General features: G+C 41.0%; 1 protein-coding gene across 1 annotated transcript in view; it reads left to right on the top strand.

The window, feature by feature from the left end:
• plxnb2b (plexin b2b) overlaps positions 1-26141 on the top strand; it is a 295240-nt gene that overhangs the window by 1399 nt on the left and 267700 nt on the right. The gene's annotated exons all lie outside the window — the stretch shown is intronic.

The raw sequence follows: 26141 nt of genomic DNA, 5'->3' as shown, positions 1-26141 counted from the left end.
ACTTTAAGGTTTAGGCTGCATATGACATTCCTTTGAACCCAAGGTTAATTATTCCTCTATTAATCCTAATGCAAAGACCTTTGTGAATGTTATGGTAACTGGTTCCTTTAATCTTGTGGAGTTCCACAGTGTTCTACCGTAGGGGCTATAAAACTAATGTTAATAATTATAGAATAGTGAGAGTAATGGATTGAAGTGTGGGCTTGCACACAGAGTACTAAGTCAAGCACTAAACACATGTAAATGTAATGCTATGAAAATCACAAGAGACAACATTATATATAATTCAATCTTTTTCTTTTATACTTTAGTGCATGCTGCATATTTTCTTCCCATGGAATGCACCATGGGATGCACAGCTTGAGACCACTGCTATAGAGTATAGGCGATTGGAGACTTGCTCTAATAGACTCCAAAGTAACAAGCTAACCACAGGCTCACCACTGTACTTGTTACTGCCCATACCATTAGCTTAATGATCTCTGAGCTTCTCTCAGCACAATTTTGCCAGTAAATCAAACCATATATCTAAAAGGTGATTTTTTTATCACTTCGTTCAGCTGTCATGATTTGTTTCCATGCATGCACGCTTTGCTCAAGGGTTTTGTAGAACAGGTTCTCAAACTGTGGCCATACATGAAGCATCCAGTGGTATGCCAGATGGTCCCAGAAAATGTACATTTTCAGCTTTAATTTTCAAAACTCTACATTTGTTTATGTTTAATGCTTAACCTGTTAGGCCCTGTGTGGAAGTCACCACTTCTTCTGCACTCGTAACAACTGTTAACGTAAGTGTCATAGGCCCTACAACTGAACCCTATGGAACTCCACAATTTCCACAAGTTTTTTTTTTTTTTTTTGCATTAGGGTTAATAACTACATAATTCATGTAGGTTTAAGGGGGTGCCATGTAGACACTGTAGTTCACTACATAAGTTATTTACTACAGCTCTACCATAGGACCCTATGGAACTCCACAATTCCCACAAGTTTTTGCATTAGGATTATCAGCTGAATAATTCATGTAGGGTTCAAGGGGATGCCGTGTAGACACTGTATTTCATTACATCATCTTGCACTCCAGAAACTTTACTCTGTCTCAAGCTTTCTGTGATGTCTCAGGAGGCGTGCTGCATTGACCAGAAAAAAAAATCAATAATTTGCAGATTGCAAAAGTGGACAAGGCCCACATAAATTTGTTTGTGTTTAGTGCTTAACCCATAAGACATTGTATGCAAGCTCACATTTCCAAACCTAAAATTACATCTACAGTACTATAATTATTAACATCAGTTTTATAGGCCCTAAAGTAGAACCTTGTGGAACTTCACAATTCTCAAAAGTTGTTGCATTTATATTTATGATAGCTAAAGAATTAACCTATCGTTCAACGGGATGCCATGTTGACACTGTATTTCATTACGTCATCTAGTCTTCAGAAGCTGTAATCAATAATTTGCTATATGCAAAAACAGGGAAGGCTTACACAGAAATCTCAGTAGAAGTTTTAGTTTGATCATGGGTGCTACATGGTTTAGAAAGTTAGAAAATCGTTTCCATTGAAGAATACTAAAAACCTTTTTGCTTATATAAAAAGGTTCTTTATAGAAACTTCTGCAAACATTTTTTACATTATATAAAAGAACAATGGATCCTTTCAGGTGTTTCTTTGATTTGCCTTTCCACAAAACATTTTTGTAGTACTTTCAAGGCCCTAATTTTTCCTATTTTTTCTAATTAGTGGAATCAGTTGTGTTTGGTAAGAGGATAACACTGACATATTCAAGACAGGGTGCCTCTAGGACAAGGATTGAGAATCACTGCTTTAGATCAATCAGAGCAAGTTCTACAGCACATAGTTGATTGGCAGTAATGAGTTCATTATGCCCCAACCTGGTGCACGTGGATCCACATTCTTTCTCATATGTGTATCAACAGGCAGAGTTTACGCACTTCTCTTATATGCAAGTTAGGGTTATGCAGAACGGAATGCTGTTTATCTTTCTGCTGTCTTACTCAAAATACATAGTAAGTGCACAATAAAGCACTGTGGTTGAAGCCACCGGCCATCTCCTTTGCATACGAGCCAAATTCCAACCATAAAGTTCTCTGTTGCCGCTGTCAGAGCACTCATGTGGAATCGCGGTCAGCTTCCTTGCTGTGCCCCTGCCCTCTGATTCATCTGGCGTGTGGGCTCATTTGTTTGTGTGTATGTGTGTGTGTACAAAAGTCTACAGAGAAGCTCTTTTTTTAATGCTGTGCTTGTTGTTTTGTTTGTCTTGTGTAGAGAGAGAGAGAGAGACTGACAGACAGTAAGGCCTATTCAGGTCTGCTGGAAGTCTGAGGTTTTGCTGTCCTTCCGTATCACTCGGCCCCTGGCACTCTGTGGCCTCACTGTACAGCCTCGCTGTGGCTCTCAATCGCCCCTTTATCCAAAAGTGTCCCAGATCTCCAGCTAGAGCTGACAGCGGCGTACTGTAAACGAGAAGCAGCATCTTCGGTGGATTATCCTCATTAAATGACATTAAACAAACTCTCTCATGGTGAAGGCGGATTAAAGAGGATCTCACTCTCTCAGTCTCTCCCTCTCCCTCTCTTTCTCTCTGTGTTTCTGTGTGTCTACGTGTTTACATTTGGGTAACAGAAATAACTGGGAGTGGCATAATCACTCTGACTTCTTGTGTAAAGCAGTGCATACCCCAAACACCACACAGACATTCATGCATTCATCTCTTTCTCTCTCTTTCTTATACACACATGCATTCAGTACTCATTCTCTCTCTGTCCTTCTCTCTCCTCTCTTATCCACACGTCCACGCAACACTTAAAAAAACACAGCTTCCTTCTCCTGCTCGCCGTTCCTCGCCTCACTTTTCTAGCTTATCTGCCGCTCTTGGAGTAGATAGAAAAGGCTGGCTGTCTCTTATCAGAAGCATGAAGCAGTGATAAATGATTTTTCAGTACAGTCCTCACAGCTGAGGACGACCCCATTCACCTTCAGTCACTGTGCTCTTTTCAAGCCTCCCTCTATAATGTCATTACTTTCATAATACATCCATTACTCACAATCATAAGCTACTGTGTCACTAACGCTGTTCCGCTAAAGTTTTTTTTTCCGTCTCCTTTATTTAAAGCTGAATAAACAACTAAATACCTGACTTTGCAAACCGCAAATAGGAGGGTGACTTTGTGTTTACTCAAGAGGTTTTTTTTGTTAGTAATTTCTCTCCACAAAACATTTTGTAGCACTTCAGACTCTCTGTTTTGAAGGCCCTTATTTTCCATGTGTGTAGCATTACTCATCGGGAACGGCGCGCCACAGAAGAGGCTATACTTTACTTCCTCTTTTACTGCCTGCTTAGTAAATCACTGTCATTCCGAGATGTGCTGAACCGCCGTGTTGTCAAAGTTGTTTAATTCCCTGTGACTTGGTCTCACATTAAAGCAAAAGGGAGCAAACTAAATCGCTCACTGCACTAACAGTGTAGGTTGAATGACACCACCTTCAACACCTTCAAGTCTTGTTTCATTTCCATTAGCAAGGCGCAAACATGCTGTTTTTGTTTAGATGGAAAGGCACTGCTTTTGAAGTTAAAAAGCAGAACATGAGCAGAGAGCTGACACCTTTTCTGGAGGCTGTTCATCGCTTCACCTCAAGGAAAATCAGATTTGATAGACTGGTAAAATGGGAAAAAAAATATTTTCCATTTTTAATTTGGTTAATTTATTTAATATTTGTTTTGTATTTATGTGTTTTTATCTTTGCTTTGGTCCTTTACAATTCCAAGACATTGCCTGAGCATTCCTTGCACATTGAAAGTTGCCACATATCAGGGTCTCTTTGTAACGTTCAAAATCCAAAGTGCTGCTTAGGCTATGTTCACATTGGCAGGTAGAAGTGAATCAAATCAGATTTTTGAGGTCTGTCCAAACAGATCAGACATGTGTCTGTTTGTTTGGAGATAACAAATGTGTGAGTTTGTAAAGTAGTGCCGTTTCATCGACAAGTTCAATTACGTTAGGTTGGAGCTTTTTGCTTTTTTGATGATGCTGAGTGCTGCATTGTCTTTGCCATTTCTGTGGGTTAATGTTCATTTGTGGGGACGTGCACAACCGACGCACCAACCAGATACAGAATGTATGTGGCAGCCATCATAAATACGCAAATGCAACAGCAAGTAAGCCTCTATAGCCTTACAGACAGATACAGGTCACTTACGTTAATGAGTGTGAACCGCTAAATCTGGTTTGAGCAACAAAATCAGAAATGATTAATGAGGCTCGCAACGTGAACGTGGCCTTAGCAAGATGAGTGAGCTATTCTTCCCACCCAGAGAGTGACAGGACAAATTTCTTGGACTACTGGTCACGGGTAATTGCCGCATCACTGGATCTCTGTGATGACACACATCTTTGTTAACAGTTGTGCCTCCTTGGGAGCCCATGTTTGACATGTCAGGCCCTAGCCCCATCAGCATTGCCGTTTTTACAGGTCTGGACATTTATCAGAGCTGCCCTTTCCCATATGTACTGTGCAACCAGAGATTTCTCATGTCAGATGCATTTTTACTACAGGCAATGTTCTGTGTGATATAGGCTGATATAAGTGCTGATGCCTGTGGGAAGTGCAGTAGGATTGTCATGATTCGCACAAGGGCTCACATGCACATTACCCAGACTTTCTACTGGGGTTCTGACAGGATCAATTTCAGGTAATATTTGGTACTACTAATATGGATAACGGGATGTTTTCTGGATGCTTTCTGGGTTATCGCTAGGTATTTGTGTGTGTGAAAAATGACTTAAGATTGTAATGAGGCAGGTGTTGCTAACAATGTTTGCTAAATAAAGTCATCCTGCGATGCTTTTTCCCCTTAAAAACACCCAGGCAAACAAGCCATATTTGTAAAACTTTAAAAATAATCCCAGTATGTTGTCCCACTTCACTGTGATGCTTCCCTTTGATGCTTGAAAATGCAAGATAAACCCCTTTGTTAAGAGATACAGTAGATGATATCTAAAGCCTTCAGAGTGTTCTCCTTACAGAAACTAGCCTGACATTCCACTGTCTAATCCAGTTTTTCTGTCTACAGTGTGGAGGTCCCCCATGACTCACACTGAGAAAAACTAGAACACTAGTCTAACTGTAACTGAGCCGTGCTAGGAAATGGCTAAGCTATGACTATATCTCTTTTTTACTAATCTTTAGACTTCCTTTCCTTTTCTGAAAACTGACTTATTCATGTACATTTTTGCACTGGCTTTATAAAGAATATTTCTACACAAAAAGGCACTCCTGCCATCACTTTTTTTTACCGTGAGATGCTGTTGCTTGTTATAGACCCTGCTAAAACCTTTTCTGTTCAGGTGATTTGACACGGAATGCCCCCCTAGACTACTCTAACAAGATACTGTGGAGATAATAAATCATGCATGAAAATGAAAATTGCTTGCCTCCTAGTTTATAACATGAGAGGCTGAAAGTGAGACTGTTTTGGACAGCTAATTTATTCAGAAGAAAACAGAAACAGTCATGGTCAGTACCAAATGGTATTCATTTCTGTCCAATCAGTGGGATTTAGCCAGCATTGTCCAGGTTTCTACACTTCTGCTGTCCTATGGGTATCGCTGTGTTCTGAAATTGGGTTTTAAGGTCTTAGTAATGCTGGAAATTAGCTTTGTCATGAATGTTTGAAAGCATTACTCTCTAAATATCTGAGCTATGTTCTTCTCTAGGAAGCTTTACAACTGCAAGCCCTTATCTTAAGCGGTTCTGCTTGGAAGAGGAATAAAATGCCATCTTGAAATGGTTTAGCTGTGACCCCCCTTACTCCTTTCTCTGTGGAGTCAAATGGTGTCTGCTTTGAGAGGTCATTTGACCTCATTTTGGGCCTCGCTGGCCTGATTGGGAGGCAGGTATGTGCTTGTGTCAGTGAGGATGGCACGGCTGCCCTTTGCTGCTGACCTGATGGGCCAGAGGGTTTCTGCTGGAGTAGTTAATGTTATAAAGCTCAGTGAAGCTGGTCCTGGATCAGCACTGAACAATGGCTTGCACCTACACAATGAGATAAACCAGAAGATAGTGCTGGGTTGTATGTTGTATTTTGATCGGCCCTGATCAATAAACCAGTAGCTGCTTTTTGCCTGGGTACGCTTAGTATAATACCAATACTCAGTACTTGACCATGTTGTACCAGTAATTTAATACCTGTACTTAGTAGTTGCCAGTATAATCTTTTCATTATAATGCCAGTGATCAGTAGTTGGCCTTGTAGGTCAGTAATACAGTACCAGTACTCAGTATTTGGCTGCATAGAACCAGTTATATAATACCTGTACTCAGTAGTTGGCCATGTAGGCCAGTAATACAGTACAAGTACTTAGTAGTTGGCTGCATGGAACCAGTTATATAATACCAGTACTCAGTAGTTGGCTGCATGGAACCAGTTATATAATACCAGTACTCAGTAGTTGGCTGCATGGAACCAGTTATATAATACCAGTACTCTGTAGTTGGCTGCATGGAACCAGTTATATAATACCAGTACTCAGTAGTTGGCTGCATGGAACCAGTTATATAATACCAGTACTCTGTAGTTGGCTGCATAGAACCAATTATATAATACCAGTACTCAGTAGTTGGCTGCATAGAACCAGTTATATAATACCAGTACTCAGTAGTTGGCTGCATATAACCAGTTATATAATACCAGTAGTCAGTAGTTGGCTGCATATAACCAGTTATATAATACCAGTAGTCAGTAGTTGGCTTCATGGAACCAGTTATATAATACCAGACTCAGTATTTGGCTGCATGGAACCAGTTATACAATACCAGTACTCAGTAGTTGGCTTCATAGAACCAGTTATATAATACCAGTACTCAGTAGTTGGCTGCATGGAACCAGTTATATAATACCAGTACTCAGTAGTTGGCTGCATGGAACCAGTTATATAATACCAGACTCAGTAGTTGGCTGCATAGAACCAGTTATATAAAACCAGTACTCAGTAGTTGGATGCATTGAACCAGTTATATAATACCAGTACTCAGTAGTTGGCTGCATAGAACCAGTTATATAATACCAGTACTCAGTAGTTGGCTGCATGGAACCAGTTATACAATACCAGTACTCAGTAGTTGGCTCCATAGAACCAGTTATATAATACCAGTAGTCAGTAGTTGGCTGCATAGAACCAGTTATATAATACCAGTACTCTGTAGTTGGCTGCATAGAACCAATTATATAATACCAGTACTCAGTAGTTGGCTGCATATAACCAGTTATATAATACCAGTACTCTGTAGTTGGCTGCATAGAACCAATTATATAATACCAGTACTCAGTAGTTGGCTGCATATAACCAGTTATATAATACCAGTACTCAGTAGTTGGCTTCATATAACCAGTTATATAATACCAGTAGTCAGTAGTTGGCTGCATATAACCAGTTATATAATACCAGTACTCAGTAGTTGGCTGCATCCACTAATACTAATACAATATCAGCACTTAGTAGTTGGCTGTGTAAAACCAGTAATGCCAGCACTCAGTAGTTGGCCATATAGGCTACTAATACAATAAAAGTACTTAAAGTAGTAAGCCACATAGGACCAATCATGTAATAACAGTAATCAGTTAGCCATATATTACTAGTTAGATAATGCCAGCACTCAGCAGTTGGTTGTGTACTACCAGTCATATAACCCCAGTACCCCCAGTTCAATTGGTGTTTGGATTATTAAAATATATTGTTACTCATGGTGCTAGCAGATAGGGTGCCACTGTTTATCTAGGCCTTTAAACCAGAACCTGTCATTTGTTGCTGATCTAAGAACAACTCAGACTCTCTTCAGATGAAGCAGCAGTTCTTGTGCCCTGTGGTCTCCCACTTTTTCACTTTTTTTCATTCACTTATGAGCTCAGTTACATCTGATAGCAAAGCCTCGTGGGAAATGGCAGGCATGAGGTGAGATCACATCCATTCTCACACTTCCCCACCAGCAGCTGTCCGCAGCGCTGTCACCCCGAGGGGCATGATCCGACTTCATCCGCCCACCCTCCCTTGGCTCTCTCCTTCGCGTTCCCTCCCTCTTTTTCTCCTTCTTCCCCTCATTTACCCACGCATCATCCTTCGTTCTTTCACACCATCTTAGATGGTGCCATCTACCTAATCAAGCTGCTGCACAGCACTCTGAATTCCGTTTTCTCTCTCATTCTTAGTAAAGCTTATTATATAGCACTGGGTGATGTATTATTCACTGATAACGTGGGAAATTTTAATTATCAGCTGATAATTACAAGCAGAATATTTGTGCTTGCGCACAAGCTGACACACTTAATGGTCACTAGTGGTGGGCATTCATATTAACTGAAAAGGCCAGCACAGTGGATAACAACTCTCCCACACATAGAAGATGGTAAAATTAATTTCCCATCCAGGCAGGAGTGCAGCAGGCCTGATGATGTTTACCTGTGTCACCACAGTATCCGTCCCTAGTGTCTGTAAAAATGTATTTACTGCAACAAATATTGTTTTATTCATTTATTTCCGTGCAAGACATAATAATGCACATGTAATCCCACATGAGCTAAACCTTTAAACAGGTAGGTTGATGTGACATCCTACATTATTACCATATTCATTACCTGGCATAGATGTGTTTGTCAGAAACCCTGGCTGTTGAGCTGTGCTGGTTGAACGGGCTCAAGGTTAGTGGGGGTTTGTGCAATGTGTGGATCGTTGCATCAGGTAGATGACAAATAAAGTGTCAGATATGTATCAACTCTTTTAGCAGTTGTTCATCACTCAAATTGTCTAGAGGATTTTCTCCTGCATAAACTTTGTGGTGAGAGGCTTTGAGACCATTTGAGACAATTCTACTTTTTGCAAGACTGTGTGGTTTTTAAGTGGTTACTTAAATATGATGCTGAAGTCTGCACTTAATCTTAACAGAAATTTAGAGCAATCTTAGGCACATGCCTACACAAACAATGTGCCATGCTGCATGTTTATGTACAGCCTTTTAGCACAGGATCAAGTTATAGAGTGCAGACAAAACAGCTTCACGTTTTGAGAAAAAAATGTCACATCTTAACTCTTATATTTTGTAGAATTCATCTGATTGGAAAACAGATTTGGGCAAGCTGGCATTAAGTCAAGTGGTAAAATCTGAACAGCAACAAATACAGTTATACTCTTTAATACTAGATTAATTACAGTTTGATGGCCAAAGAAAAGTGACAAATGTCCAACAACCACAACTTTTGAATGAGCTTAACTAGGCTGTAATGTACTTTTATAATACAAAGTGATATCCCTGATTAAAAAAACAGTTAAGGACATACTGTTGCTAGTACCAGTACGTGGTACTGGTCTTTCATAGTCAAGGCGGTCATCCAGGTGATACCATACCATATGCAGGTATGATAGCTGGTTATTTGGTTCTTAATCACAACAATGCATGTTTCATTTGATTATGGTCATGCTTGGTCATGCAGGTAGTCCAGCTTGGGGATATTGGTCATGCTGGACAGTCAGCTTGGTTATACTGTCCAGCTCGATCTTGCTTGTCATGCATATAGAGTAGCTATATAGTGCCAAAGTGTAGAAATACAGCAACAGATAAGAAAAAAGCGGACCATACTATTATGACAATGTATATTAATAATCCATATTTTAAGCTTCATTTAAACTCCTATGCACACTGTACTTCATGTAGGCCAATGTTTTGTGTTTTGAATTGCAAAGACTTAAAGTTGTCAATGTCCACACCGGGCTAAACCCATTTTCCTCCTCTAATTGCAATCGCTGCTGTACTAAAAGCCCTTTTAATATAAAGAGGAACATTTTGGTTTTGTGCGGTTGTAGATGTTTAGTGTACAAAAAAAATCCCCATGTGCTTCAAGTTCAAGTTGAATGAAAGATCTGTGAAGTGTGTGGGATAGAACAAACTCAGCCTACAGGCTCGTGAGCACTTGGTTCAAAGGGTCTGGTTATAGGCATGAAGAGAGTTTATCAGTGCAGAATTAGGCTCTTGTAAGGCATGGAGTGTGAGAAACGCGGTGCAGCCGTGGCTGCTGCTTCTCTTCCCATCAGCAGAGAATGAGCTGGCAGAATGGCATGCTGGCCAGCGGTGATCCTTCTGCACCCCTACAGACACTCGCACACAAACACGCATGCACGCATGCTGTACTCTACTGGACTTAGCCTGTGTTTGTGTTTGGAGGGATTGCCTATTTGATGTGGACTATTAAACAAATGGTGGCCCATTTCTGACGTGAAATCATTTGGACATGCAAAATAGCGTACAATAGTTCTAATATTCTTTTTTGTTCCATTCAGCTTTCTAATATAAGCAGCCGTTCCAGGCGCTGATTAGACATCCTTTGTTTTGGCAGGTTTCCAGGATGTTTTGTTGAGCTGAAGGGGAATAAAAGGATTCAGGACTGCTCTGTATTTTAAGGCTTTTTCTCTGTATATCTCCTTGCAAGACTTAAATAGAGAAATAGAGGCAAGCAAAAGCCTTTATTACAGTTTTCGCTTTCTCAGTTTGATTTGTCTTTTTCAGCCAGAATCTTGTTTTGTCACGAGTCAAGAAGGCTACCTGAACGTTCATAATGCAATTGAGCGGACAATGGGTTGATGCATTATTTTGGGGGCAGTGACTAAGCTCCCAGGAGAACTGATGCATTCTTAATTTATCTGCTCAGTAGAAAAGAGATTTAACGCCTGAACCCCACTCAGCTGAACAGATAAGTGCTAAATGATAGATCCACTTCATGTACCTGTCAGCCACACCGCCGCTTTTGTTTTTGTGGGAAAGGATTTTTATTTTTTATTTATTTTATTTTTTTCTGTCTCTTTGGAGAGGTATTAGGCTGAGCACTGGAGGATGCGATTCATTTCCACAAATGCGAGTAATGCCACCGCTAATCCTCAAACAGAGCAAATACCTAATGCCAAGATTATTTTTAATTATCTCCTCTATAACACAGCTAATGGAAAGTCCAGCTGGATTGTGTTATTGGGATGGTTACTGTTTAGAGTGCTGATTTTTTTTCCTGCCCCTATTTAATTTATTCCCATTTTTAAATGTGTCTCTCAGTGGTTAATTATGAAGAAGGAGAGCTTGGCTGGAGTCATAACTGCTGTGACAGATGGAGGAAGGGTCAGAAATCTGGCAACAGCTGGAAACCAAGGTCACACCAACCTGCACGAGTGGAAAAAGGGGGAGTTTAACTCACACGGAGGAGTGGATCAGTTGGGAGCAAAGGAGGAGAGTGGTCATAACACTTGTGTTCAATGATTCATTCTAGCCTCTATATAGCAGATATAAAAATTTCAAAGGGGGTCTATGCTTGGACTTGTTACTGTGTTACTGACTCAGGCACCCAAAAAAAGGGAGAAGTGGGTCAAGTGCAATATTTTTATCGCTTGTTATTGCCTCAATGAGAATAAAGTGCTGGTTTTGGCTCCGGTTTATATAACATCCTAGATGACTGAATAATCCGGCCGCAGTGGGCTGGTTAACAGTAGTAGCGCCCTATGACTTTGGCTTTTATCTCTTTTAATGTTTTCAACAATGAGTTCAAATGTTGGGTTCAGGAGTTATTTATTTAGCTGAATAATACAGTAATAGCTGGAACGGATCAGTATGTCTCACCCACTGCTTTTGCTTTAGTCGTGGTGTTGCTAATGCAGGGGTCAGCCGTGTTGGACCCTGCGGGGGCTGTGGAGGAAGGTCTGAGCTGCATGAGAGCGAGGGGTTGTTTAGCAAGCAGCACGTCTTAGCCTGGGGAGGTCTGAAGGATCCCAGAGCCGAGTCTGAGAGAGGGCCAGGAATTCCAGCTATGTCCATTAACTGAGACACAGGCTGAACAAGCATGAAGACATACGGATGTTCAGAGCCTTGTCCTGTGCCTCATGTTGCCACACTTTTCTCTTTCTATCATCTCATATGTGTGTTTCTGTTTCTAGATATTTTGTTTTCATCTTATCTATTCATCTCTCTACAGCCTCTTATACTAATGCTTGTATAAGATCTTCCTTCTTTCCAGCAGTACAGTGACGCCCGAGGCTGGTGTCTGTCCCCAACTTGGTACTGGATCTGCAAAATGTGTCATTGTAGCTGTGTGTTTTGGGTTTCTACAGGTGCCTCCAGCTAACTATGCTCATTCACAGCGATCTGAGTAGACATGTATGTCTCTGGACTGACTCATCAGACTCTAAATCCTAAAATTATCTTCACTTCACTCCACTCTAGCACACACAAGGGTCTTTTTATTATTTCAAAGGATGCTCCGCACACTGCATATCACTCCATAGTCTTGTGATCTCCTATTGTTGATCCGTGTTAATCTGTGTTTAAGCACACACTCAGTCAGTCCTGTTTAATACCGTGCCTAAAGCATGTCCTTGTCTCTGAGGCTGGTTAGTATATCTTTAGCATATCTGCTGTATGGTTTCATGGCCGTAAACCCAAACAAGTGGCTCCATTTAGGCAAATGACATCACGGTCTGCGGCGCAGACCCTATAAACATGTCTAAACACAAGCCCACAAGAGCCTGGAAGAAGCAAACCTGCTCCATCCTTTTTGACGCAAATTCCAACGATGCAGCACATGCTCAAACGGTTAGGAAATAAAAAGCAAAACAAAACAAAAACAAGCACGCCTTAAGTCTTAGCGTGTTGAGTTTCGTATGCGGTCACCGTATGTATGGCTGTGCTCTGTAGTTAGCATTTCATTAAAGCTCTAGCTGTAGTGCGATTCACTGAGTGCTACATCTTTCAGACCCCTAATTATTGTGATTAGCGAACGTAGGGCTGCGGGTGGGGTCAGGCAATCTTATTACGGAGCTCACGACACCGAAAATACAACCAGCCTTTGCTTCGCACTGCTCTGTTTACTGCAGTAAGCGCTGCCAAATTGGTCTGCTTGGCTTACTTTTTTCTTTTTCCTCTCACCGAGGGTGTGCATCGACTACAGAGGAAAGGCAAGGCATTCTGTTTTGGGTTGCAGAGCTGCTCAGACTTTTTATTATCCTATGCTGTGCATTCGTCCTAACAGGTCGAGGAGATGTGCTGCCAGAGGAACTCTTCGACATGACTTTACAATTAAATGTTGCCCAGTCCAAATGGATATGTTTAAAAAGTGTCTTGCCATATGAGGTCTGCCTGTTGCTTTCTCCTGCTGCTACATGATTTCTCACCCCAGGCCATTCAGTGTTTGTGTTCTCTTGTGGGTTTCTTGTGTTTCCTTTAAAGTACGAGCCTGGAATCGACAAAACAGTGCCAGGGCTGCCCCAAGAGGAGCTCCAGCTCTGCCGTGCTTGATGAATTTTGTACGTGCTACATGTGGGTGCTGCTGCTGGTATTTGAAAGGCTCTGTTGTCGCAGCAACAAACACTGCCACACCGCTTTCCGTGATAAAAGGCTACTCCACCAGATCTGTGTGCATCTGCAGAATCAGAATTTTTCCTTCCTCTTTTTTTTCTCTTCAAATGGCACTTTTTTTAAAAAGCTGTGGTTTTGGGCGATGAGAAGGTTTCCCTCCAGAGAGCTTCCTAGGTCCTCACCATATTCCTCCTGTTTGTAATGTTTAATTAATCTGACGGAATTAGTTTGTTTTTCAGTCGTAATGGAAAACCCCTGGCTCTATCACATGCACTATTTTTTAAACTCTGGCTTTGTTTACATGTCTCCAAATATACAAAGCCACAACTTTCCTTGGCTTTGCTAAAAGACTTGAAATGGCATCACTCCATGAACCACACGCAATGCTTAGGGGGAAAAAAAGAAACAGGAAAAAAAGCTTTTTAACAAGTGTATCTCTTTAAAAAAAGAAAAAAGAAGACCACCAGAGGCTTGCCTTTTTTTTGCTAATGATTTTCTGCATGTTCACGAAAGGTAAAAGGCCAGACGTCTTTAACTCTGGAGCTGAATTAACAGAGAGATTCCTCAGAGACTAAATGAACACGAGAAGAAAGTTAACAGTCAGTGTGCCGCTACCCTCCAGCCTCCTAATGGAGCATGGAGACGCTTAAACCGCCATAGCTTTTACTTCCCTTTAAAAAAAAAAAAAGAGAAAGAAATAGCAGCTCTTAAGTGTTATAGCTTTGGCGACATAATGCTAAGCACTCTGATGCTTAACAAGGTTAGGCAGGATTTACCTCAGGTTGTTTCCTGTGTTATTGTTACTTTAATGTTTTACTGCAGTGCTGCGGTGTAAAACCCCTTATAAAAAAGTTGTGACTTGGCCGGTCACAATAATTCTGTTATTGAATTATTGTACAGTATATGGACAATGTATAGCCACAATACTTTTTGTGGACTATCTCTTCATGTTTTCTTATGTGTATTCTAGCAGAGATGCATAACGACATTATTATGTTATTTTATTATCCTCATATGACAAATACTATTGTAGCATCTCCAGGGGACATTATAATGGTGTAAAAGCCATAGACCTGTTGATCAAACTTAATTTAGAATAGGAAACACAGTACAGAAAATAACGCCTAATGAGCAGTAGTTCTGTCATAAAGTGGTGTCTCACTGGTGGAGACCCTTATCCATCCTCCACTCCAACAGCAAGGGGGTGAACAATACTCTACTGGTGGAACCGCCACAACTACATCACTATAAACACATAAACATCCATAACCCATGACCCTTTAAACAACATTAACACAAAACCCTCCAAAATAACCCAAATAAAGAAGGAAGGCAGAAGCAGAGTATGCTGGGAGCACTACTGAGAGCCCCAGGCCCTCTTCCATACTAGATGCCACCAACATATTTTTTATCACAATTATTACTGGCAAAGTAATTCGTCCACAAAAATAGCATGACAGCCCTAGATGTGAGGCTTTGGTGAGCTTTCTTGAGCGTAGAAATGTTTGGATGAGCAGGACAGAAGGCTTGTGGATTGCGCTAGCCGGGGCCGTTGACTGAAGTAGTAGTGCACGCTAAAGAGGCTGCGTAGCAGGGCATTTGGCCCAAGCTTTGGAAGAAAGATCCAGGCGAGAAGCGATTGCCGTGTCCAGGGCGAGGCGAGGGGGATTTCTACTAAAGTGGGCTAAGCCTCGGGAAAAGTGATGTGGTGTGAAACGCTTTCTGTCAGCCTTTGGGTTCTTGGCTTTGTGGAAAGGGGCTGGAAGTGCTGTTGGGTTGAACAGCCTCTATAAATACACACGTTAAGTGACTAAAAATAACCCCCCTTGCGTTGGATTTCCAATCAATCCCAGAGTGATTGCAGTGTAGGCTGGAGTGGCTAATGCTAGGGCTAGACTCCCTGTGGGGGGCTCAGCGGTGAGGCCATTTTTCTCTCACTCTCTCTGATCAGTTTTGAGACCTAAGCATTCGATTTCCTTCAGAGTTCAGAGATGACGAGCACTTTGAACAGTGCTGAACTGTACAGCTGGTTGCGTTATTGGGGGGAACCAGACACGGCTTGGCTGTTGTGTTCGTCTACTAACAGAACTGATCGATTCTGTTTTCTGTGGCGTGTCAATGTGCTCTCTCTCTCTCTCTCTCTCTCTCTCTCATATTCTTTCTTTCTCTCTTTTTCAAAATAATCCAAACTTAAAGTGCACAATTCTTTCACCCCTCCCTAACTCCGTTTCACACTGACACTAGCCGGGGGGAACCGGGCAAGCCAAGCCAAGGATCCATGAATTCCTCATAACGCAATCTGTCGGCTGATCAATAATTCAATTCTATCTGTGAGCAGGCATGTCTGGATCCAATCTCACCTGCACCTCCCTAGCCCTCCTCTTAACGAGGTGGGCGGACTGTCCTTGAGCCAGGCCGAAGTTTGTGTGCCTATGTGTGTGTGTGTGTGTCTGCGGGTGAGTAAGAGGGACAGAGATACAGCTTGTATATTTGCATGTATAGCAGTGTTTGGCAGTGACATACTGTCTGTGCACGCTCTCCCTGCAGGCGGTGTCCATATATCAAAGGCCTCGCTCTCATTAGACGCTATACACAGAGAGAAAGAGCTAGGGAGGATGGGCGTCTGAGGTGTCTGAGGCGTCTGATTATCAGCTTCAGGTGACCGGTGGGGAAGCGCTCCCGCTGTACCAAACCCTCTTATCCGGTTCCAGCAGTTAGCCGGGGGGTGCTCTGCTCTGCCCTGCCGGTGTCACGGACACGGGACAAGGACGAATACGTCCCACCCTGTATCACCCACCACAAAACACTCGCCCGCTCACCTTGCATGCATCAATTCCTGTCTGTGCTTTTCTGCCTTTATCCAAGGCTGTGTGTGTTTATATTCACTCAGGTCATCTTCAGCTGACTTTCAGCCAAGACTGTGTCTCTCAGAAAGGTTACTTCTTTGCGGAGGCTCTTTTGGTTTAGAGCATTGAGCCATGGTTCTTTTCTCAAAAAGTTCTCCTAAAACTTCTACTCTGAATGTGCTCTCTGCCTTGTCGCTCGGTCGGAAGCTGAGGCAGATGAAACAGTAGCTGTTGTCTGATAACCACCACAATTTCTCAGCAGAAACCACAATCTCTCTGTCTCTCTCTCACTCTCTCTCTCTCTCTCTCTCTCTATGTCTACCTGCTTGTTTGGTTGGGTTTATGTTGGTTCATTTGTTTCGATCGGGTTTGCAAGTCACTGATATATATATAAATATGCTGTTAACCCTTACTGAAGGCACTTAGAACAAAACAGAAAAAGGCTCTTGTATGTATGCTTGCAGTGCTTTTGACACTGGAGGATGGAGGACAAATACACGCCTCCTTCAACAGATGTGAAGTCAGCCACTGCCTCTTTTCGAACTGATGCTAATTCAGTACTTAAGGGAATGATGGGGAAAGAGTACCGTATACCCATCCTCGGTCTGTGGCTGCTGAAGGAGATGCAGCATGTAGATATAACATGCAAACTTCATGGCACTGAGCCACTTGGATCTCCCAGTAAGAGATTTTTATTATGTGTGTGTATGCTATAATAATGCAAAACGGAATTTCTCAACATGTTCTTTAATGATTTTCTCTTAAAATCACACGTTAACATACAACAATGGAGACACAGCCCTTCCGGTGCTGTTATGTTGCTGCTTGAAACAGTTCTACGGGATCATGCTCTTCAAGTGCTTGCATTTAATACTTATAAGGCTTGTCACAATAGCTATTTTTTGTGCATGATATATTGTCCCAGAAATGTTTGCGATAAACAATATTATTGTCATCTTCAGACCATTAAATGCCACTGACATAAAGATTAGAAAATAGCATAACAAAACAATTTTCAATTTTATTCAATATTAAATATTTACAAAATATTAATAAATCATAGTTTGAGAAATATGTACTTTTGTCTTCACCTACTGCAGTCCCCACTGTGTGTATGGAGTCACAATTAATGAAGCATTGGTTTGGTATTATATGACTGGCTTAAATACTGCTCACTGTTACATACGTATATGTGAAAAAACATACAAATAAACACCATTGCTGATACCATGATTATCAAACATTACTGAGAACACGTCCATTTATTGTACTGTAAGTTGATAATGTAATTATCATGACAGGTCTAATTGTAGCACAGCTTACTCTCCAGAGACAGCCATGCCTGTGTCCAAAAACAACACACTTTTTAACCTTAATTTAGTACATTAACGAATGCACTTCTTGTAGTACTGGACTATTTTAACAAACTATCTATTTTATAGTGTGTAGTGTGCATTTTTGGACACAGCCCTTGTTTTTAGTGGGCATGGCTACATTTGCATGTTATGCAAAGGAACGTATTTCCATAATCAGTATTTTGTGATATTACATGGTCTGTTTTGGCCTCCACTCTTCAGACTGTGTGTATTCTCCTAAAAAAAATAAACCCCTTTCTTTTTACCACTCACATTTTCATCATCCATCTTATGCTCATTTTGAAAACGAGAACAAGTTTAGTGTAGATGAAAGTTTTCTTTTCTAGACATTTTTTTTCACATTATATTGCAAGCACAGTGTTTCCTTTACATGCCTCTGATAAGACCCCGAGGGAGCAGAGACAATTTGTTATAAATTGAACAATTGCTTTTTAAAGGGCAGACCAGCGCCTCTGGTTGTCCACATCCATTTGTCGCAATAATCAGAGGTTTAATTAATGAAGTCGGCTTCGAATATCAATTAGACCACTTGTATCTGCATTCATGTGACGCAGAACAAAATAATGAATGAGGAGGTTGTTGTGGCTGGCCAGTAATCACTTGTTTCTTTTGGCTGAACAAATCAGATTTCTTTTCACTCCTCATGCTGGAATCCAAAAACACGGCTCTATTATGTGAAACAGTATTGTTTTTCTAATGAGAGGTGGGCAGCCTGTGTTGTGGGGCTGTTTTAAACCTGCCGTGAAATGATTCTGAGTTTTCATACTTCAGCAGAATGGAATGTATAATTTTGGAAGAAAAAAAGGCCTGGTTCCAGATCAGTCTGAAATGTGGAGGTGTACTGGAGCGAACAGCACTGGAGGAAAAATGACAAACATCTCCAAGGCACTTGAGCCTGGTCTGGCATTTCTGCTCTTCTGTCATCTCAGCCTCTAACACTTGGGTCACGCGCAAAACGTGTAATCTCTCGTACTCTGTCTTCTGGAAAACACATGCACGCATCTGCTGCCTCACAACAACAAGTATATTATGGCAGTTGCAACAACACCTCTTTTCTGTCTCCTTCTGTTTCTCTCCTTTTGTTTTATGTCTTATTTTACATCACAAACAGACCAATAGAAATGGCTTGGAACGAAATATTATTACATTAATGTTTTTGTAATGTCCATGCCTGTTATTTTGCTAACGGATATATGCAATTTAGTGCTGAGCATCTGAGTACTGATCTGATCCAGCTTTTGTATTTGTATCACCTGTTGCTTAGATGTGTCACATCTTGGCCTCGTCTCGTGTCTCTGTGTGTCTTCCCCACGTGACCTGTGCTCCCCTGTGTCTCCCGTCTCAGTACTTTTCCACCTGTTTCTCATTTGTAGCTCCGCCCCTTCCCCAGGTGTTTCCAATTCTAGTGTGTTTCCTGTTTGTTAAATAGCCCTCCTCTGCCACTTTGTCTTGGTCGGTCTTTGCACCTTCCACTGTTGTCTGTCTCTCTGCGTTTCTGTGTTGCTTAAGCCCTAGTTCCGTGTTTATTCCTAGTTTGTTTCCCTTGCTCCTTATTCTGTGTTTTTCTGTTTATTTCTAGTTTCCTGTTTTTATCCATTGTTTTTCCTCCCTTGCCCTGCTTAGTTTAGTTTTACCTAGTTTAACTTCTTGTTTATTTCCTTGTTTAATTCTAGTCCTTCCCTTGTATATATATCCCTAGCCCTGTTAGTCTATTTCTTGTATCTCTTGTTTGTTTAGGTTTATGTTATTTTGTTTCACTGTTTATTTTGGTTATTGGTTTTTGGTTATTCTTTGTTTATTTACTCCCTGTTTATATATATATTTAGTACTTCTTGTTTGTTTAGTTTATGTTCACTAGTTCCTCTCGTTTGTTTTGGTTTATTATCTTTGTTACGTGTTTACTTGTTACTTTGTTATTTATTTAATAAATTATTTATTTATTTCGCCCTACCTGCACTTGTGTCCACCTCCTCGTCACCCTGCCTGGGATTTCCTGACAAGATGACAGTTTTGCACATCTTGGCTGGATTTTCTTAGTCTGCTTTATGAGGTAGAGTCAACTAGAATGGCTCTCAGTTAACAGCTGTGTTGAACTCATCAGGACTTAATTACTTCAATTTCTTGCCCTCTAGATGGGTTTAAGAGCATCAGTTTTGTTGTAAAGAGGTAGAATTGGAATACAGTGAATAGCTCTATTTGAGTAAACTTCTAAACCATATTATGTCAAGAAATACTCAACTAAATAAAAGAAAGTATATATACTTTAAGAAATGATAAAAAATTTCAAGAGCTTTAAAAAGTATCCTCAAGTGCAGTCGCAAAGACCATCAAAAAAGCTATGATGAAACTCTCTCTCTATGATTAAGCTCTCATCAGGACCACACCAGGAAAGGAAGACCTGAGTTACTACATGATTTTTAATGTGTTCCCTGATTGTCTGGATGACAATGTATGAAAAAAAAGTCAGCATAATAGTTTATTCATGTTAAAGGGGTTCTCCTTGCTAAGATATATATGCAAGGATGAGGTCAGCAAAAAATATTATAAAGAATAAAATCCATATCCATATAGTGACATGCCTACACATACTTTAGGTCACACATTCTAGAAAACAATATGGAAGTAAAAAAAAATGCCATGAACATGGCAAGAACATGCGTCTTGGCATGTTCTCCTCCACAAGTTTTACACACTGATTTTGGATCATTTTATGCCACTTCTGGTGCAAAAATTCAAGCAGTACAGCTTGGTTTGTTTGCTTGTGATCATCCATCTTCCTCTTGATTATATTCCAGAGGTTTTCAATTTGGTAAAATCAAAGAAACTCTTCATTTTTAAGTGGTCTCTTATTTTTTCCAGAGCTGTATATATATGGCATTGTGACATACATTTTTAAATAAATAATTTGACTACAGAATAATTAGTTGATTATGCTGCAGTAAAATATTCTTTTTGCTATGTGAATAATTAATAAGCTTTTGTACTTTTGTAAAATGTATGTTAAAAATGAACCTAAACTCTGCATGTCCCAAAAAGTTAAGTGACTGGCGGAGATTCGCTCTTGCTGTCTTATCTGGCTGCAGAAGTTAACTGGCCCTGTCTATGGGCTAAGGATGAATACATCCCACCCTGTATCACCCACCCCAAGACTTTCACTTGCTCACCTTGCGTGCAAGTCTGTGCTATTTTGCCTTTATCCAAGGTCATTTCACCCAGGTCATCTTCAGCTGACTTTATGCGAAGGCTGCACCCCTTGGAAAGGTTACTTCTTTGCAGAGGCTGTCAATGTAAGTTTTTCTCACTGTGAATGTGCTCTCCGTGTTGTCGCTCGGGCAAAAGCTGTGGCAGATGAAATAATAGACGTCTAATAACCTCCACACTGTCTCAGTAGAAACCAGAATTTCTCCACTGGATAGGAACTAGTATCATGTCCCATGACTTTTACCATTTCTAATGGAAGCTAAATAATGCTGCAGGGTATGTGTGTGGGTGTCATGCCTTTTATAACGTATTCCTGGTACATACGAGACATTGTGGATCGAGCAATGTTACATTCTTGCACAACTGCGAATATGAAATATCCCATTCATCTGGCATCCACTATCATGCCTTACTTAAACTCCAGTAATTCATGTAATCTTTCCATGAGCATGCTGGCCAGTGTTTAAACCCACTCACAAGATACAACCTCACAACCTATACAGGTTTTGATGTTCTCAAAACTTCCCCCTAGGTAACACGACCAGTTTACAGTTTGCTGCTGATATTCCATATTTTTTTTAGCATATCCAGACTGAGAACAACAGATGTGTAAAACTGTGCACTTTTGGGGATGTTTGATATTTATGAGCACCGGCTTTCAGATTTAGGACACACAACACATGCCATTTACTACAGTTATGTTTTAAATATGAATAGAATTTTTGAGCCAAACTGACAGCTCTAATCCACACTGCAGGCGAATAACGTAAACTGCTTTATTACCTTCCGAAAAACACGCCTCACTGCTGAAGGCTGTTGATAATGTTGTCAGTGTGTTTCCTAGCGGTTAAAACACACACAAAATAAACTGAAAAAAAATGGATGATATTCACTGGATCGGTTTGGGATATCCTTAATTAATGTACTCAGAAATGTGTTTTCCTGTTCTTGTAAAGCTGCTGTTTTCTTTTCTGACAGCTGTATCAATTCTCTGCATTCGTGTTTTGACTTCACTATGGATGAGTTATTAATGGAAGACCGGCCTGAGGTGAGCAGATGAATTCCGAATGCTGCCCGCATCTTGGCTCAACCCTAAACCAGCAGGGCCCCTCATTTGTCAGAGATATTCTGGCCCAAAATGGCTACAGCTGTACTTGCCCCTATCTGATGCCATATTGAAATCTGTGCTTCCCCAGATGCTCATATCTATCTATCGTTCCGAGAGCCCAGGATGCTAGAGCAGTTGCAGAGGCACCAATTAAGGCGGGTGCTGCTCACTGAGCATAGCATGAAGGTTTGATTGTGAATGCCCGGGCCACTGATGTGGCGTCATGGTGTTTGTAGCGCGCTGTTTTTTGCCAGCTGTCGCACGGGTGGCGCAAGGTGACCAGCGTGAACACCTCGCTTACAGGCTCTGAGAGGTGCTTGAAGCAGGAAGACCTCCCAGAGTACACAGACATGCTAATCCAAACAGCCACGGGCAGAAAAGCAGAAGAGATGTGGCTTGGGATCTAAACTATTTGTTTGTTAGGTTCATTTCAATAGAACGCTGAGTAATTGTTGAAGGCTTGATGGCTAAAGTGGCTGGTACGCGGCACCAGTGTTGACTCTTTGTTAAACGCTAAGTGCTTTCAAGAGAGGAGGTTCATCAAGCAAGCTTTCAATACATGGAAAGCAAACAGGCAGCAAGTAGATGCATGCAGTGCTTAATGAGAGTGTTTGTTTATTGTACTCGGAATTGGCCTTGGTTACTACAATGGATCTAAGCACATGGAAATGCATTGACCATTTTTTGAATAATAGCCAGAATGGGTGTCTGAGTCAACGCTAAAAGGAGTGACTAATATTGTTGCTTAAAAGAGGCGCAGACAATGGGAATGATTTGTTGCTTAAAACTATGCTGTCTCGCGCTGCATTGGCCGCGTGCTTTATATCTGTGTTACGGAAATGCGTCCGTTTGAGCAGCCTTGTCTGCTTCAGGATTTATCCTCTGCCGTAAATGAAAGCAGCGTCTGCTTTGTCAGTCTGGCTCTCCAGAATGCAGGATTGGCCTGTACATCGGCTTCTTTACCTGGACGTCTCAGGCGAGCTGCCAGCCACAGATGGACTTCCCGGAATTTGTAAGTCATTTCGGGATTACACTCCATTCGTCATATCCGAGATTCCGAGCTGGGGCCAGGATCTCTCAGCTGGCACCTGCTGCCGGTCTAATACACCCAAAGCCTTTCCGGCGAAAAAGCTTTCAGCCTTGTAGGGCTTTTAACTTTAACAGAAATCATTTGGGTTGAAATGGAAATCGCCTTTCCACATGTCGCCACCGCCGCTCCGGTGCAAACAGCCTGTGACGTTTCAACACATGTTTTTCAAATCGCATCACTGGCTCTGCTTTGTAGTGGCCATGGAGGTGCACTGTGCATAGCTGTGACGTCCAGCACCGTGACGCGCTGCAGTCCACAGCTGCCTGCTGCCCGGTCAGTGTCCCCCGACACAATAAGCTGCTTGTTCAGGGGGAATTGACCCATATCTCAGCATCTCTGTGGTGCTCTCTACTGAAATGGCTTGCTCAGATGAACGATTAGTCCGCATTGTGACTATTGTAGCTGCGCTGCTGTTCTTAAATTGTCCTCTGTGGGAATGCTGATCATTCTAGTCTAAGTGATTTTCTGATTTGCTTTGTGTGTGTATGTGTGTGTATGTGTGTGTGTTGAGGGGGTGAGTGTGTGGGTTTGTGTTTGAGAAGCGAACATAATGTATTGCATGTGTGACATTAAAAATGAATGCATAGCTCTTGGCTCTTGTTCTCATTATTGCATTCACCAAGAGAACATTGTTTTACACAATCACGGTGCATGACATGGCAGGATTCTGTCAACATTAACAGTGCTGCTCTTTCTGCCTCTTAAAACAACTCACACAGGTGATAAAGATTGTATTTAAGATAAGCTGAAGCATGTTTTCTTGTTTAATTGAATTTATGTGCTATAGGATTGACATGACCACATATTATCTGTCTATTAACTTTCTATCAACTGTAGTTTTAAACCTTAATACTAGTTAGTTTTGTTGAAAAGGGTGATCTAAGTTTTCTAAAAATGTTAAGTGGCGTCTAGTGTTATCTGATTTATGATTCATGTACCAACAACAGCTTTGGTAGGAATGCAGAGCAACAAAGAACGTATTCACCAATTAAATCTTATTTGTCAAATGTTGTGTTTTTAAACTGCTGAATTGTTCACAACTTTCTCTCTGAATTTTATTATGTTCATAAATTCCACAAATTCCAAATAATTAAGCTATTGGTCAAGGTCAGATTTTTTTTGTAAAAATTGCAGGTTTTAAGTATGGTGAGTTATTTGTGAATAAAACCCATTGAATTTACATGAACAAATGTTATTAGTCATGTCCCAAACAAATTCAGTGGATCAGCACCAATGCAGTCCTTTTCGTGTAAGCTTTTATATCCTAATCCAGTTCCGATCCTTAGGTTTGTTATAGTGTCCTCTAGGCACCATTAACAGACAGCTTTTAGCCGCCGCAGTTTATAGCAGTTTCTGTCAGGCACTTTTTTGCCCAAAACTACCCTAGACACTGTTCATTTGTGACCTTATTTTAGTGAACAAAACAAATAAGAGCTTTATTTTTACTGACAAGTACAGAAACAAGGCTGCCACTGGAGTCTAATTCTAATTCTCCATGCCATTTTAAATAATGCACCAATTGCATTGTGTGTGCATTTTAAGAGCAGTACATAACTGATGCGTCATTTAAGGTGGACAAGGAAGTTCAGGTAAGAGCTCAACTTCAGCTTAGATAAGCTCAGAGCATTGTTATGAATGTGACACATCACCTACAGACAATACACAGAACAACAGTTTGGTTTGTTTGGTTAAGTGTTGGTTTAAGCAAATCTTACATTACATGGTTTTCTTTTTTCTGCAGTGTTTGTCCATGCCACCAAAAACAACCAGTTTAGTTGTACTTGTGTAGGAACTAAGATATGCTGTTACTATGTCTCCATCTGGTTTGTACCCTTGAATTACTGTATATCTGCATAGAAAAGAAAATATCATGGAAACGCTTCATTCTATCAGCGAACGGTGATTTGACTGCAGTATTTCAAAGGAAGTGCGAGCTGAATAATCAGGTAGGTGAGTCAGACTGGACTATCAGAAAATAAACACAAATACATTTTAAAGCAGTAATTAAAAAAGTTGCTACCAACAATTTTTTAACTTATTAATAAACTCTTTAATGAAAAAGTGATTTCAATAGGGTAAATAAACATCACATTTAACCCAATTTTGAGGCTGTATTATTTGTTACAATACAAAGATCAGTTTGGACCGTATCGGCCGACAGTCAGCATTAAGACACTCTGAATATATGAATAAAGGGAACAAATGCTCTGTATTGTGTGGTGTACGTGTGTCCTTATTTAGATTTTCTTTCTTCTGCACCTTCTGTACCGCTGTAATTAGTTGGAGCTGTCTCAGGGACCAGCAGCATCTACAACTTTTAATAAGGCCCCGACAAGGGCCTTAATAAAGAAGTGTGAATCCATGTAGACAGCAGGTCTTAGCATGTGAGTGAGGGCCAGACTCTCATTACAGCACAGCACGTTACAGTTCATTCTAGCCTCCTCCACAGATGATCTGAGATGCCCAGGCTTCAGCTTGGTTGCACAATATTTTGTTCCTTAATAGTCATTGCACAATGGCCCTTTATAAGACTGGGTTCACAGAAGTGTGAAACATGTACTGTAATTTAGCCTCTTGCCAGTCACAAGATTCACTGGGCAATCTGATCAATCATAGATGTTGTCTAGACATGTAAGTTAGATGTGACCAACTGAAATGAAATACAACTGATCCAACTAGGGACTTTTATGATGTTACTTTAATGTTCTTTCCAGCTTAGAAGGCCATTTATCCATTTCCCATTCACATAACCTCCCCCATTACTAGTAACAACCGCAAAAAATGCCTTCTCTATTGCATGTAAAGCCAGACACCACCTCTATTTGAACTGCTGCTGATGCAGCATCACCAGGCGCACAACAGCACAAGTGCAGCGACCCAGCTCCCATACATCAGCTAACAGACGACTGTGCTAATGAACATCACACTAGGAGTGAGGAGGGGAGAGAGCACCATCTGCACACCCAGAGAGAGCAAAGCCAATTGTGCTCTCTCTGACTCTGGCTGCTGATGGCAAAGCAACATGACCCAGGATTTGAGCTTGCAATCCTCCAAAATCATAGTGACAGCGCCTTAGTCCACTGGACCACTTTAAGCCCAAGGGTATTTTCACACCTAAAAG

The sequence above is a fragment of the Astyanax mexicanus genome, chromosome 2, assembly GCF_023375975.1.
Source record: "Astyanax mexicanus isolate ESR-SI-001 chromosome 2, AstMex3_surface, whole genome shotgun sequence".
NCBI lineage: Eukaryota > Metazoa > Chordata > Actinopteri > Characiformes > Acestrorhamphidae > Astyanax > Astyanax mexicanus.
Note: the sequence above shows the minus strand (reverse complement) of the source record. Positions and strands in the feature narration are given on the sequence as shown.